The sequence below is a fragment of the Grammomys surdaster genome, unplaced genomic scaffold (assembly GCF_004785775.1).
Source record: "Grammomys surdaster isolate TR1022 unplaced genomic scaffold, NIH_TR_1.0 138, whole genome shotgun sequence".
NCBI classification, from domain to species: Eukaryota; Metazoa; Chordata; class Mammalia; order Rodentia; family Muridae; genus Grammomys; species Grammomys surdaster.
The window spans coordinates 5,223,030-5,238,541 of NW_021604596.1; positions in this window are offsets into that span (position 1 = coordinate 5,223,030).

The following is a 15,512-nucleotide window of genomic DNA, read 5'->3' on the forward strand; positions in this document are numbered from 1 at the left end:
AAAAAAAACCAGAATAGCAAAAACAATTCTTAACAATAAAAGAACTACTGGGGGAATCACCATCCCTGACCTCAAAGTGTACTACAGATCAATAGTGATAAAGTGTATAGAGACAGACATGTTGATCAGTGGAATAGAACTGAAAACCCAGAAATAAAACCACACACTTATGGACACTTGATCTTTGAAAAAGAAGCCAAAATATATAATGAAAAAAGAAAGTATCTTCAATAAATGGTGCTGGTCTAATTGACTGTCTGTATATAGAAAAATGAAAATAGACCCCTACTTGTCCCCTTACAAAAAGCTCAAGTCCAAGTGGAACAAGGACCTCAACATAAAACCAGGTACACTGAATCTAATAGAAGAGGAAGGGGGAAAGAGCTTTGACCTCATTGGCACAGGGGGAAATTTCCTAAACAACTCAAATGGCTCATACTCTACGATCAAGAGTTGATAAATGGGACTTCATGAAACTGGAACGTTTCTGTAAGGCAAAGGACACAGTCAATAGGACAAATTGTCAACCTCCAAGTTGGGAAAAAAGATTTTTACTAACCCTACATCTAATAGAGGGCTAATATCCAAAATATATAAAGAACTCAAGAAACTAACGACCAAAAAAATCAAACAACTCAATCAAATGGAGTATAGAAATAAACAGAATTCACAACAGAGGAATCTCTAATGTCTGAGAAGCACCTAAAGAAATGTTCAAAGTCCCTAGTGATCAGAGAAATGCAAATCAAAACAACCCTGAGATTCCATCTTACACCAATCAGAATGGCTAAGATCAAAACCTGAGGTGACAGCACATGATGGATAAAATTCAGAGAAAGCAGAACACTCCTCCATTGCTGGTGAGATTGCAAACTGGTACAACAACTCTGGAAATCAATCTGGAGATTCCTCAGAAAATTGGAAATAGATCTACCTGAAGAGTCAGCAATACCACTCTTGGGAATATACCCAAAATACCCCACCAGGCCACAGGGGCATGTGTTCCACTACATTCATTGTGGCCTTGTTTGTGATAGTCAGAACCTGGAAACAACCCAGATGTTCCATGACAGAAGAATGGATACAGAAAATGTGGTTCATTTACAAAATGGAATACTACTCAGCTATTAAAAAGAAGTACATTATGAATTTTGCAGGCAAATGGATGAAACTAGAAAATATCATCCTGAGTGAGGTAACTCAGTCCCAAAAGGATATGCATGGTATGTACTCACTAATAAGTGGGTATTAGCCAAAAAATTACAGAATACCCAAGATATAGTCCACAGAACTAAAAAACATCAGCAGGCTAAAGGACCCAAGTAAGGATGCCTCAATCCCACTTGGGAGGGAGAAGAAAGCAATCACAATTGGAGGCAGTGATGGAGAAACCTGGGTAAAAGGGAACAAGGAAGGGGAGAAAGAGGGGAACATGATCAGGTATTGGGTGGGTGAGGGTAAGGGAGGAAGTTTTTAAGGCCAGCAGAAAGAATAGAAACAGGCAACTTTGGGAGGTAGGAGGTGGTGGTGGTGGGGACCCTTCAGAATGTACCAGAGACCTGGCAGGTGAAAGACTCTCAGGACTCAAAGAGAAGGACCTTAGATGAAATGCCCTATAGGGAGAGGAACTTGCAGAGCCCACTTCCAGCAGAAAGACAGGGCATCAAGTGAGGGATGAGGTTGCCATCCCACAGTCAAAACTCTGACCCATAATTGTTCCTGTCTGAAAGAACTGCAGAGATGTAAATGAAAAGGAGCTTGAGGAGAAGGATGTCTAGTGATAGGCCCAAAGTGGGATCCATCTCAAGGGGAGGCCCCAAGGCCTGCAACTATTATGAGGCTATGGAATGCTCACAAAAAGGGACCTATAATGACTGTTCTCTGAAAGAACCAACAAATAGCTGTAAGAGTCAAATGCAGATACTTGCATCCAACCAATGGACAGAAGCTGCAGACCCCTGTGGTTGAATTAGGGAAAAGCTAGAAGAAGCTGAGGTGGAGGGTGACCCTGTAGGAAGACCAGCAGTCTCAATTAACCTGGACTCCAGAGATCTCTCAGACACTGGATCACCAACCAGGAAGCATACACCAGCTGATATGAAGCCCCTAACACATGTACAGCAAAGGACTGCAGCGTCCGACTTTAGTCAGAGATGATGCACTTAACCCTCAAGAGACTGAAGGCTCCAGGGAGTTCTGATTTGGTGGGGAGTGGGTAGCTGAGGAGTGGGGGTGTGGGGACATCCTTGAGGAGACTGGTGGGGGTGGGGAGGATGTATGGGATAGGGAACAGAGGGTATACCGGGAGGGGGATAAAATCTGGAATGTAAAAAATGATTAAATAAAATAAAAAAAATAATTTTGTTTCACCTGATCTAGACTACCTTCAAATTCCCTTTGAAACTGAAGAAGATCTTGACACTGTATCTTTGTAGGTCTTCATACATACAAGCCAAGCACTCGGCTGGATCTTGCTTACACTTTTATTCTTGTTAGCAAGTGTCTGAAACAGTCAGCTCAAAACCATTTATTGAACTAAGAATATATGTAAGTTTTAGTGGCCCTATTCCAGTAGATTTTGAGACAAATGTAACTGTTGTTTAAAAGGTAATAATCAAAATCTACCTCATGGTTTTAGTTATTCACCCTAATCCCTAGGAAACAAACACCACGTTTCTTTCTATAATCCAAATCAAACAAAACTCATCTGTTACTCCAATCCCCATTTAAGCAGGTCTTCTGTTGTCTGTACTGTAGGTAGTACTGACATATATGTTTTTGGAATGAAGGAAAGTTGTTTTCAGCCTTATTGGTTATACAGCTGTGTGACATACGTGGCCCTATGATCACTGAGGCCCTCTTGATGTTGTACAATGCCACCTCAGCCTCCCTCTACCCTTCCTGGTGGGAAGGAAAGTTTTCCTTTAAAGAATTTCTCTCACTAATTAGAGTACCTTGTTAGAAAACTCCATGAATTTCTTAAAAGACCTAGTTTACTTCAGTATTAACCAGAACTACACATGGACTCTTACAGAGATTGCCACTTTATTGTTCTCTGGAAGTCTTTCTTTCCTTATGGTTTTATAGAGCATTTTTTTTTTTTATTTAGTAAAATTTGAGCCTATCTTTCATAGACATACTCTTGAACCATTTCTATATCAAGTTGAGTTGTCATCACTCAAAAAAGATTTGATGATAGGTACTAGTGTGACACACACCTTTAATATCAGTAGTTAAGTGACAAAGAACATTATGAGTTCTAGACCAGCCTGGGTAGCTCAGCATGCTCTAGGCCAATAAAAGCTGCACAACCTTCAAAATTAAACCAAATCTCATCCTAAACCCAACTCAAACCAAACAACTATAAAGGTTTGATGGCAGGAATGGGGCTCTCTCACTCACCCCATGAGTTTAGTGAACTCCACTCACTGGAGATGGGTAGGATCCAATATATCTCAGTTTTTTACTCTAAAGCAGAGATCAAGAAAATAAATAAAACAACTTCCCAATAAATTTCTATCCACACTTTTCTGAACTCTTTTATATTTTCTACATTTGATGTCTTTTACAAATGAGGTTTGTGAACCTCTGTACCCCATTCCCTAAGCAGCTAAACCAGTGTTCCCGATGATGAATATCCCCCCTCCACAGGATTTTAAAAGTCTTGCCTTCAAGAATTAAGTAAATTGAGTGCCTTTGGGGAGATATCCTGTGTGATCCTAGAATGGCTTGGGGTGATAAAGTATAAGAAAAATTAATTAAGAAGGAATTTCCAGCTATGACTCCTTTATCTCATTTTTATTAAATTTGTTAAATTTATTTGACCCTTGCTTTATCTGGGGACTCATTCCTTCCCTTGCTGGAGTCTGACGTGGACTATCTTGCTGTGATCCTTCAGTTGATGGAGGTAGAGCACATTGTCTTTCTCATCCCCTATTTCATTGAGGGACTTGGTTCATTTGGTGTGTCATTGGCAGATTCTTCTGAATTCTGCACTACAGTTACATTTTTGCTCACATTTCTAAGGGAGATTCTAGAAAGTTGAATTTCTCAAGAAATCGGGTTGCATCTTCTGTCTTATCTGTCTTTAGTTTATCCATATTCACTAAGTGTGTCTTAATTTTTGTAGTCTTGACTTAAGGTTCTCTTTATGAAAGGTAGCTTTCTTCAGTATGTAGTATCTTTGTCTGAAGTACCTGGCTTCTGTATATGGGCTATGTCCATTTTATTCATGTTCTCTTATGATTTACACTGTGTGTGTGTTTTGTGTATGTGTGTGATTTTCTTTTGATATACTTTAACTTTATTTCTGTTAAACAATCTGTGATTATCATTGTTATGTTCAGTAATTAGGAGGCTATTAGCATGAGACTTTTTCTAACTTAAGTTTCTAAGTAAAGAAAAAACCTTTACATAACTTGACCTAATTGACAAACAAACTTGAACCCAACATTAGAGTTCATGTTTTGTATTGAACATCCAAGGTTTGGCACATCATGAACAGCCAACCTCAGCCAATCACAGGCAGCCAGATGATTATACTATGCTCCAATGAGAAAATTTGGCCAACCCAGGCCGGTGCTTAGCTCTGAGGCATGGGATCATTCCATATTTTCTCCGTAACAGCTCCCTGTCCAATGTTGACTGGAATGATAAACCTCTACGTGTTTGGAATTATTCTTTTTCATTATCTTTTTTGCTTAAATAAACATTGTTACATTTCTTATGTTTATTGTTTTCTGTTTTACTTAATATATTTAAATTTAATGTAATTGCAACTATTACTAGACACTTTCTCTTTCTTTCACTAGCATCTTCCATGTCTCCCTTCCCCCTCTCCTCTCATGTTCCCTAATTATTTCTCAAATTAATGGTCTTCTTTTCTCTTTGATTGGTTTCTTTTAAGTTTCTTTGATTATTAATATTTTATTATTGTTGTTACATAAATATATAGATGTAATCTTCTGCGTATATTTTTGTTGTGATGTGCCTATGATCTCAGGACTGATCACTGGTATTAGATAACAAATTAGGAGGTTCAGTCCTAGAAGAGGTCAATTCTCTCTTTCTCATAAGTCAGTAGTTACATGTAGTTCTTTGACGAGGGGCAGGACTCTGTCAGAATTTTTCCTCCTTCCTCATTAGTGTGTCTGTTGATATTGTCATTGTCTGGGTTTCATTTAGGTGGCCCTTTCTAGGAGACACAATCTCAAATCAGACTTCTTGGTCTTCTGGCTTTTAACTTTTTTTTCTGCTCCCTCTTCTAAGATGTTCCCTTAGTCTTAGGTTCAATAGATGTGATATAGTTGTATCCATTGGGGTTGGTTTTCCCACAATTCATTGACCTTTGCATTATATACAGTTGTGATGTTTTTCTTTAATGATCTTGGCTGGCTATAAAAATAAGCTTTTTTTCTTCTTTTTTTTCCAATGAAGGGGTAGTAGCTCCAGATATCTGTGGGTATGAAGATTAATTTTAGAATGCAGTTTGAAACTATGATGATCTAGTAAACTATTACTACGAAGTTCCTTTCTAAGAACCACAACTTCTTTAGCACTGGATAGTTGGGTATGTTTCTAGTACTAGGTATAATTTCATTTCCTTCTTGTTGAGCAGGCCTTAAGTCTAATTGGACTTAAACTCTTGGTTACCACCAGGATATGAATGCCAATATGACGTTGTGAAGGATATCTTGCTATTCTGGTCACTCTTGAAACTTATAGTCACTACAACTGCATAGAAATATTAACTGATTTGATCCCTTGGAAGCTTTCACAGAAATTATAGTAATGTAGAAGACAAACTGTAAGACGGAGGCTTTCAAGTTAGATCCAGAGTGAGCCATCTTGGTCTCATATGCTAAATGTGTGGTGTTTTCGATAATAGGGACTTATCTTTTTCCTATGAGGGGCAACCAATGGCAAAAGCATACTCAGACTATCCTGGCCAATGACTCATAAGCATACTAATAAGTATACTAACTATTAACTAATTTAGACACAACTGAATGCACTGATGTAAGGACCACTAAATAGTCCTTGCGCTTACTATGATAAAAGATTCTGACAAAAGCAGTTTAAGGAAAGTAGGTGGGAAAGAAGGGCTTATTTAGCTCATAGTTCCAGGAAATGGTTCATTGTGGTAGGAAAGATATGATTGTGGGAGCTTGAGGCAGTTGGTCATATTTCATCTAAGTCCTGAAGGGAGAGTGATGAACCATGGTACTTAATTATTCTTTCTTCTTCATATTTATAGCAGTTACAGCATGTCTTCCCACTTCTTGTTAATTGAATCTAGAAAGCCCCCCACAGATATCTAAGAAATTTTTATGCAAGCTGATGATAGATGCTATCAGGTTGATAAATTAACCATAGTGGTCTTGGAATCAGTCCATTCCATTAGTTTAAATTGATACTACTTAGTATCTGCATCTTTTTCAGAAAAGTAATTACATCTCAAGATTCCCAATAATTTTTTTAGTGAACTAGATAACCACACAGAGATGCACCTGATTCATGACTTACAGAAATCGTCCCGAACTGTCTAGTTAAATTTGCATAGGATTGGAAAACATTTAATTTACACATATTTTGTCTTCCTAAAGTTCGTTGCTATGTTTCAGTTTACCTTGGCCAGAGTCTAGCTAAATAGTGCATGGTGTACCAGACTCATTAGCTCTGAAGAGGTAATTCATTTTTATTCTTTCCAGAAGATTCTACTAAACCAGGCTTTAACAATGATCAGCCAGCAAAACAAATACATTTGTTAAGCTGATCCTCAAGCTTTTCTGTGTCAACATGTTTGTCTTAATTATGAACAGATTTTCATGGAGAAAAGCTGATTTTATTTATAAATACTTGTAACCTGTGTCATTTTCAAAGCTTGAATGTCCCTTTCATCACAGACAGCCTGTGGGTCAAGGAGGCTTGGTATTCTCATCTTATAGACATCCCTTCTTTTGTCTCTTAACACTTGGTAAACATGATTATGGCTGTGCTAGTGTTTTTCAATATTCTCCTCCCATGTAGTCCACCAGAGGCAGGATCAATTGCTGAGGAAGATAAGAATATTAAGCACAAAGTGTGGGCAGTGAACATTGGACAGCAAAAGAGTATAAACTACCAACTTGCACATCCTATTTTCATTTGTGATGCATGGATATTAATCAGAAGCACATTAATATAAATGGATAAGATGGTTTCACAGCTGAGGTAAATTTGCCAAGAATGAAGTACTCTAGATAGAATAGTCCCAGGAATCCTGTATGCAGGCATTAGCTGCTCTGGGTGTGAGATGTGCAGGTAGAATTCTGCAGAAAGCATTCTGGGGAATAGCAGTCAGCTGCTTCTTTAGAGAAGTTAGATGAAGACTGACTTCCAAGTCTTCTGTCAGCATCTTGTCTTCACCACTAATCTGTTTGCCCCCTGCCCCCAGAGCTCTGTTAATAGCTTATGACTGTTCCAAACAAGGAAACCTATAAGTATGTCATTAACATCTTCTGTTGTCAGAGTACATTTTCCTCATTACCCTGTATAGCATCTCATGCCTCACTTGGTACTTTCATTTCAGGTAGCATTGCCAGCCTTGCCCCAGATGGCTCCATTCTTGCTTGTCTCCAGACTGTGTTGTGTGTATGTATGTGTTTTTTTCAGGGAACAATATTGATAACAGATAAACGGGCTGCGTGACTTGTCATGGTTCCAGGTTTGCTTTGCTGTGCACTGAGCTGTTGGGCAGCCTGTACAAGGAGAAACAAAGCATCCATGGCTTTTCACTGCTCACTTCCTTTCCATCTGGCAAATTTGGCAGAACATAGTCCCTGGTTCCCAGACACACTTCCCTCCTTTCTTTGGAGAAACAATTCTGTATGTTTTCTTGCTAAAATTTTCTGAATCAACCATGAGCTTTAGTTAAATGTAGACGTGTTTTCATTTTCATTGGGATGGGCATTCAAGAAACTGATGCCTATTGCTCTCTAGTTTTTACTGTGACAGAAGAAGCTGGATCTATGATCTTCAGGCAATTCAGCAAGCCCTGGATTCCAATTGCTCTGGCTGTCTGAATCACAGGGTCCTATGTCTGACATTCTAACAGCCTGGCCTTGAACAAAAATTACAGTTATATCACCTGAGAAACAGGTACTTCCAAGATTCATTTGCCTTTTAAAATTATGTACCTGTGGAATATGTTCCCATCTCTAGATCATTCCCCTGAATTCATTGTTTGTGTTTTTAAGATTTAAGATCACACAGCTTTTTATGTTAAAATATTATCATAAAATAAACTTGTCTGAGTTTATATTCATATGTAGAACATAGCAGTGTCCCCTTACCTTTTCCCTTGCTGTCAAGTACCCCCTCCTTCTCTTCTTTGCTCTCCTCTTCTTCTTCCTTCTTCTCATCATTTTTCAGCAAGAAAATATTCTCTCTTAGAAGATCAGAGCTTGAAAAATAGGACTTGAAAACAATCCCCTATAATGTGCTTTTGTATTTTCCTTTTGGAAAACCTTATTTAAACTGTGCTTAGTGTTGTTTGTCTTATAGTTAAAGTGCTTGTTAACATTATTCATCTGTGTGCTTTATGTTTTCCAACAAGATTTGGGCTACATTTTGAAGAACTGATAGGCTCAACACTTTGAATTTTGATTAGTAAGTAGCTAATGACACAGACATTTGTGAGAAGATTTCCATTAGTCTTGAGTGAGATCTCAGTGGGAGGTAAGTAAAAAATTCCTCAAAATGTTTGAGAAAAATGCAGAAATAAAAGGATTTATTCTTTTCTAAATTAACTTGAATTTAGCTCTGAAGTCCCATTTGCATAGGTGGTAATAAAGAAATCTCATTTTATTCTTACAATAATGTTCTGACATCTGGATTTCATAGCCATACAGAATTTGTGGATAGTTAATGGGGAATTTGTAAAACAAATGAGAGCTGTCCTCTTAGTTCTTGGTGGGATTTATTGGTATCTTGTTCTGTCTTGTGTCTGAGGTTACCATGGTGAGGCTGAGTCTTAGTCATTAGGGTACTGATGCCTGGGTGCCATTAAAGGTAGTCCTTAAAATGTTCCTGAAGGTGATGTTCTTCAAATTTAGAACTTACTTATCATCAGCAGATCTGATACCTGCATTAGGTGCCTAAATATAAAAATGGTGGAAGTGTCAACTATTCACAAGAACATTTGGCTTTCCCAAACTCATCCTTCCTCTCAGGTTGACACTTCATGTTCCTGAGCTCCTAGAATTGGGTTGTGTCTTTGGACTCTATGAATGAGCTTGGTCAGAGGGTATACTCTCAGGTTAATTTATAATTAACATGTCAAGCCAGTGTTATTCACCATAGACAGAGGCTCTTTATCTGTCAAGTACAAGGAGTAGTTTAGATGAAATTTATTTTGGTTCCATAAAAAGCTTTTAAGACAGGAAGTTCCTGACTGAGATGAGACTGAATGAGCTGTTAAAGATGTCTTCCTCAGAGAGTTCCAGGCAACCTAAGTTAGGAATGGTTTTTTCCAAGAAGACAACTAAATTCTTGTTTTATTGTATCATTTAGATTTTGCTGTGAGTTTTACACTGCAGTACAAGTATTAGTGGTGCATGAGTAGTTGGGCTTCAGCACAGTATGAATTCTTCCTGACATCTATTGGATCAGATACTGTAATATCCATAAAAGAGCTCCAACTGGTCCCATCATTGCTCCTGAGAATGACAAAACACTAGCCCCCCTCAAACAGCAATGAAGATCAGCGGGTACACAGCCCCATTAAGCAAATCACATGCAGAACTCTGCTTTGCTAATTTGAGGAAGAGAAAAATGCACAGTGTTTTCTGAATGAGTCTGTCAGCTCATTCCCACACATGGCTCTATTATGAGAAATTAATGGACAGTCAAAGAAAACCAGAAGGCTTCCACTTTTTCTTAAATAGATTCATAGCTAAGAATTCACTTTCTTCTATAGTTTTCTCTTAATAGCCAGGTAGCTGCTGCCATGCTGAAATCCTTTACAGCTTTGGTTGTATCAGCTATACAAAAACCATTCTTTGTGCAGGCTTTTCCAATGACCAAAAGAGTCAACTATTGGCCAAATGGCTTTCAGAGTTTTGCTTGCGTTCATTATATCACAAATAAAAATTAATCTTCCAAGTTTCTGGAATGCTATGCTATAATGTAAGAGACTTACCTTTCTAATTAGCATTGTACAGTATAATACTAGATATAAGGTAGACTATAAATGTGGTTTGTGGAGACTACTAATGAGGTAATAGAGCTAACTGACTTTATGACAACATAAGGAGCTCTGTACTCATAAGGACAATTCCTTGAATGTTACACATCCATGATTGTGTGCGTTCTTGAGCAAGATACAGCTTAATGTCTCTTAGGATTCCACCCACAATGAATGACGGTTCCCCTCTCCCTGTGCCCATGCCATAATTATTTGTCAGTTGTTTTCTTGGTCTTAGTGATTCTGAATGGGGTTTGATGAAGTCTCAAGGTAGTTTAAATTTACACATTCTTAATTGCTAGACACTACACAGTCCAGACACAAGGCTTGGAGGAATCTGGCTAGAGTTGACCTGAAAGCCACCAAACTAGTTCCCTGAGCTCCTTAATAACTTATGACATGCATACATATATGTGCACACACGCATGAAGAAGATGTCATGAATTTGGGAGGGAGAAATGAACAGAGAATGATGTGTAGAAATGATATATGTACACAATACTCATGAATGAAGGTCTCAAATAAATAAAAAAGATTGAAATATGAGAGTGGTTTAGATGAAATCATAGTTATGAAACAGAGAGTATTTGTTTAGTCTGGACATCTAGTGCTTATAGAGTTCAATTTCATTAAGTTATGAACTGGACTTCTCTGTTCCCCACTAGCTGTTGATATTGTTCACTAAAAGACTATTTCCATTATTTTTTAGGGGATGCTCTTGACTCCTGTGCTATGTAAACAACTTCAATAAGTTGCAAAGAACCAACAAATGAGATTTAGTAAATTGAAGGCAGATGCACTCACAGATCCGAGTGGTCTGCCTAAGGATGAATGGGCCCAGAGGAGCTGGGATTCTGCTTTTTTTTCTAATGCTGACTGTTTTTTTCTAAGTCAGTCTTTCTTATTTTTCCTGGTGGGCTTAGGACAGTTCTCTCCAGATTCATTCTTTGGCTAGATCTAGTTTGATCAATTAGTTCTTTTCTCCTTTTAGGATCATCTCTGAGATTCTTGTCTGATTTCTCAACAGCCTGTTTCCGGTCTGTCTTCTACTTGAAATGACACCTGTGTTTTAGCTTGGACAAAGAAGCAACAAGACTTTCTCACTTGCTGCCTTTCTGATCTATTCACCTATTTTCCTCATTTAGTAACAGCTCAAAATTCCTCTCTCCCTGTGAGTAGTGTGTGTGTGTGTGTGTGTGTGTGTGTACAGTTATACCTACTTTGGTGTATGGCTAGCTGTTCTGAATTTTAAGTATAGAAAGTCAACAGCACCATTTGTTATTTAGAACTTAGAATTGTGTTTTTACCACCATAAACAAATAATACATTAACAGGTGTAGGAGTTGCAAATAACAGAAGCATTAAAGTGGTGATAGATTTACCCATATAGATGTAAGTGGTTCACCCTGGGTGGTGGTAGGGGGATGGATTCATTGGCCTACTTCTTCAATAAATTACTTCCTAATGCCTCTGTCACTGTCCAATAATTGCATCAAGTTAGGAATTAATCTATAGATGATGTCAAATATTCAATGCCTTCTGAAAACCCAAAATTCTGATTGTGACTTGGATGAAGAACTAATCACTCCATACATGAACTATTGCAGAGGCTACTCCATATCTAAACCATGATATTACCATTTACTTGATATTGTATTTTTTCTTGCAGGTGATGGTATAACTCAGATTTTTCTATATTAGTAGGAAGAAATGTGTTTATGAGAAAATATTGATTTTTGTTATCTTTAGTTCAGGATTAGCTGACCTAAATGGTGTTATGTACTTCAGAGATTTTTCTGTCCCTGTATATGAAAATTCTTTGCCTCTTTGTTAACGAAATAAGTAACAGATTAAAATACCTGATTAATCACCTGTCATATTTTAGAATTTAGATTTATTGATTAGGGTTCTGAAATATGAAGTCTCCAAATCTGTTAGAAACATTTTTAAGTATTTTTTGTACAGTTGAATAATTTGAAATAAGCATGAAAAAGAAACTTTATAATTGCTTTCTTCCTGGGGCCAGTATTTTCTGACTCCTTTGGATCAGATTACTGAAATGCTAGGAGGATTTGCAAATTTCAGATTTTTCTCTTTTACTCATAAATGGTGAAAGGAGACAGAAGAAGATGTATCTATGGTAGATTCTAAAACGCAGAACCACACAGATGGAAGGGCTCTCCTGGGGGATCCTTTTTAAACCCATCATGTAGATGCTTTGATCCTTCTCACGAGAAAGCCACATCTACAAGAATCTGATCTGATATGAAGGGGAGGTTGGCCATGAATCTATAAAAGAGCCTTTGCAGAAGGTTAAGAGAGAAAAAACCTGAAGTTCAGGACTATGGCAATACACTAAGGGCTTTTTGGTAAATACTGGATACTGTAAGGTTTATGGCTTTAGTTGTGACAAATGTCATCATCAGAAATCAAGTGGATTAATAGGATATGATGATTAAAGTAATCTTCTTTTCTTCCTTCCTTCTTCCCTCCCTCCCTTCCTTCCTTTCTTCCTTTCTTCTTTCCTTCCTTCTTTCATTCCTTGCTTACTTTCTTTTTGAAAGAAAAAAACTACTCTGTGTAATCCTGGCTATTCTGGATCTCACTTTGTAGAGCAGGCTGGCCTCAGGTTCAGAGATCAACCTGTTTCTGCCTCCAAAGTTCTGGGATTAAAGGTTTGTGCCATGTTGCATGGCTGAAGACTTATAATATGGAAAAATTTAAATTGGGAGAATAGGAGTCAATGGAAAGTTAATATCTAAGGTAGTTCTTTATTGACCCATAATCCCTGAACTGACAAGATAGTATAGCTAAATCTGTCTGTCTAGCCACAGATTTCTTTAGAGTATTCATTACCTGAGAGCAGCCCATTTTGGTTTCATAGTTCCCAGCTTTTACAGTTTCTCACTGCTTTTGCTATATGGAGAGCATTTATTCATGGATTGTTATACTTGGAAGGGAATCCCCTATTTCTGACTATTCAGGATAGACACTGTTCCCATTATTCAAGATGGACACTGTTGTTCCCACTTCCGTATTTCCATTTGAGAGAACTTTCAGGCCAATAGCCATACTCCCGTTCTCTATCTGTCTTTTCAATCATATTTTCATCTATCTATCTATCTATCTATCTATCTATCTATCTATCTATCTATCATCTATCATCTATCATCTTCTTCAACATCATCTATCCATCTATCTGTCATTACCTATCTATTCATTAATCTACCTATCCATCCATCTATCATCTATCATTTCTTCTTTCCCTGATATTTCAATTCAACACAGGACCTTGTACATGTTAGGCAGGTGCTCTATTCATTTTTACTATACTGGCAATGTCCATTTGTCTCTAAGATGCAATTCACTGTGAACACTGAATGTTTGACTGGCTCATCCTTTTATTTTGTTCTCAGTTTGGGACATTACTATTCTTAAAATACATGTTTTATGTTGTTCTTGAAGATGGAACCTAAGGTTCTTTCAAGAAATGCTTGTTTTTTGTTGTTGTTTGTTTTTGCTTCTGTGGGTAATTCTGCTTAATTCAGGGAAGAAGTAATAGCAATTAACTTTGAGTCAAAGGAAAAAAAAAACCTTGTAGTCATTCTTTAATCCACAGTGATGCTTGTTTTTGATATATATCCATTTGACTTTGTTCCAACTTATCCCACATCAAAAATTTGAGGAGGGGATATCAGACAATTTAACAATGTCAGATCATCAGTTAGATACTATATTGTTTGAGACTTCGTGTTGTCACTTATGTTGTTCATTTTTCTTCTGTTATTGAGAAGTAATACTTGTGAAAAGCAACCAAAAGGATCAGAAATTTAATTTGGTTCATTGCTTCTGGATTTTGGTCATGGTCAACAGGTTCGATACCTACTGCGGTTAAGTATGCCACCATGGTGGCTGGAGAATATGGTAGAGCAACAAAAATTGACTTACACCAGCCATGAATCAAAGGGGTTACACTGCATGTCAGAGCAAAGGTCAAGTTACCCTTAAATCCAGTCTCTCATTGACCTACTTTCTCCATGTGATCCTCACTTTCTTATTAGGACTTCATCAACAAATGATGAAATCAAATCCTCATGTTTAATCAACCTCTGAGAATAACTTGCAATTAGGGCCCAATCTTTCAATGTATGAGCTGTCTTGGGGGAAGCATCATGTCTAAAACCTGGCATTACCATTTAATTGTCATTTTCTTCTTGTGAGTTATAGCATAATAGAGTATAATAGAATGTTCTATGCTAGTGGGATAAGTGTACATAAATGATTAGCAATTTGCAGTGGACTATTTCAAGAAACATTAGTTATCCATGTTCAATAATGCTTATCTGGAGAATCTAACCAATTCAATTTCATGTGTATATTGGGATTGTCTGATAATTCCCTGTGTTCTTCAAGAATAGACTTTAAGAGTAGTTAATTATAATATCTCATGCCTTTGGATAAGCACTCGTGCAATCAGACCAAAAATATCTATGAAATATTCCTTACTGTCTGTTCTGGATCCTCAGTAGAGGAATAAAAAATGAAGACTTCCTAGTGGTCATCTCATTAGCTGCATAAATGAAAATATGTCTGTAGTACAGGAAAATAGCTGAGCATACTTTTAATTGAATCAACTGGGGGTGAAGAGACAGGAGGTTCCTTTTGTTTTTGTTTCGTTTTTGTTTTTGTTTTTTGAGACAGGGTTTCTCTGTGTAGCTCTGGCTGTCCTGGAACTCACTCTGTAGACCAGCCTGGCCTCGAACTCAGAAATCCGCCTGTCTCTGCCTCCCAAGTGCTGGGATTAAAGGCATGCCCCACCACTGCCCGGCAGAGGATCCTTATGAGTTTGAGGCTAGCCTGGACTGTTATATATATTTGAACTGACTAACATCTTTTTAAAAATTTTTAAAAAATTTTTTTTTACAGTTATAAAGTAAGAACAAAAATAATTTTATGGTCAGGGGGTCACCACAACATGAAGAACAGTATCTTTTTTTATCAAATCATAATTTTTACTTATTCACACAGGGGTTATAAACACAAAAAGGACGGACATGGGGAAGGGGATGACACCAAATCATGGGTGTTCAGGAGGGGTACAAATATCTTTTAGAATATGGTATCGGCTGGGTGAAGGTTCAAGGGACAGGTCACTATGACTCTGTCTATGATTCACTTGTCCTTTTGCTATGAAAGTAGAAGAGAGAAGAGAAGAGAAGAGGAGAGGAGAGGAAGGGAGGGGAGGGGAGGGGAGGGGAGGGAGAGAGAGAGAGAGAGAGAGAGAGAG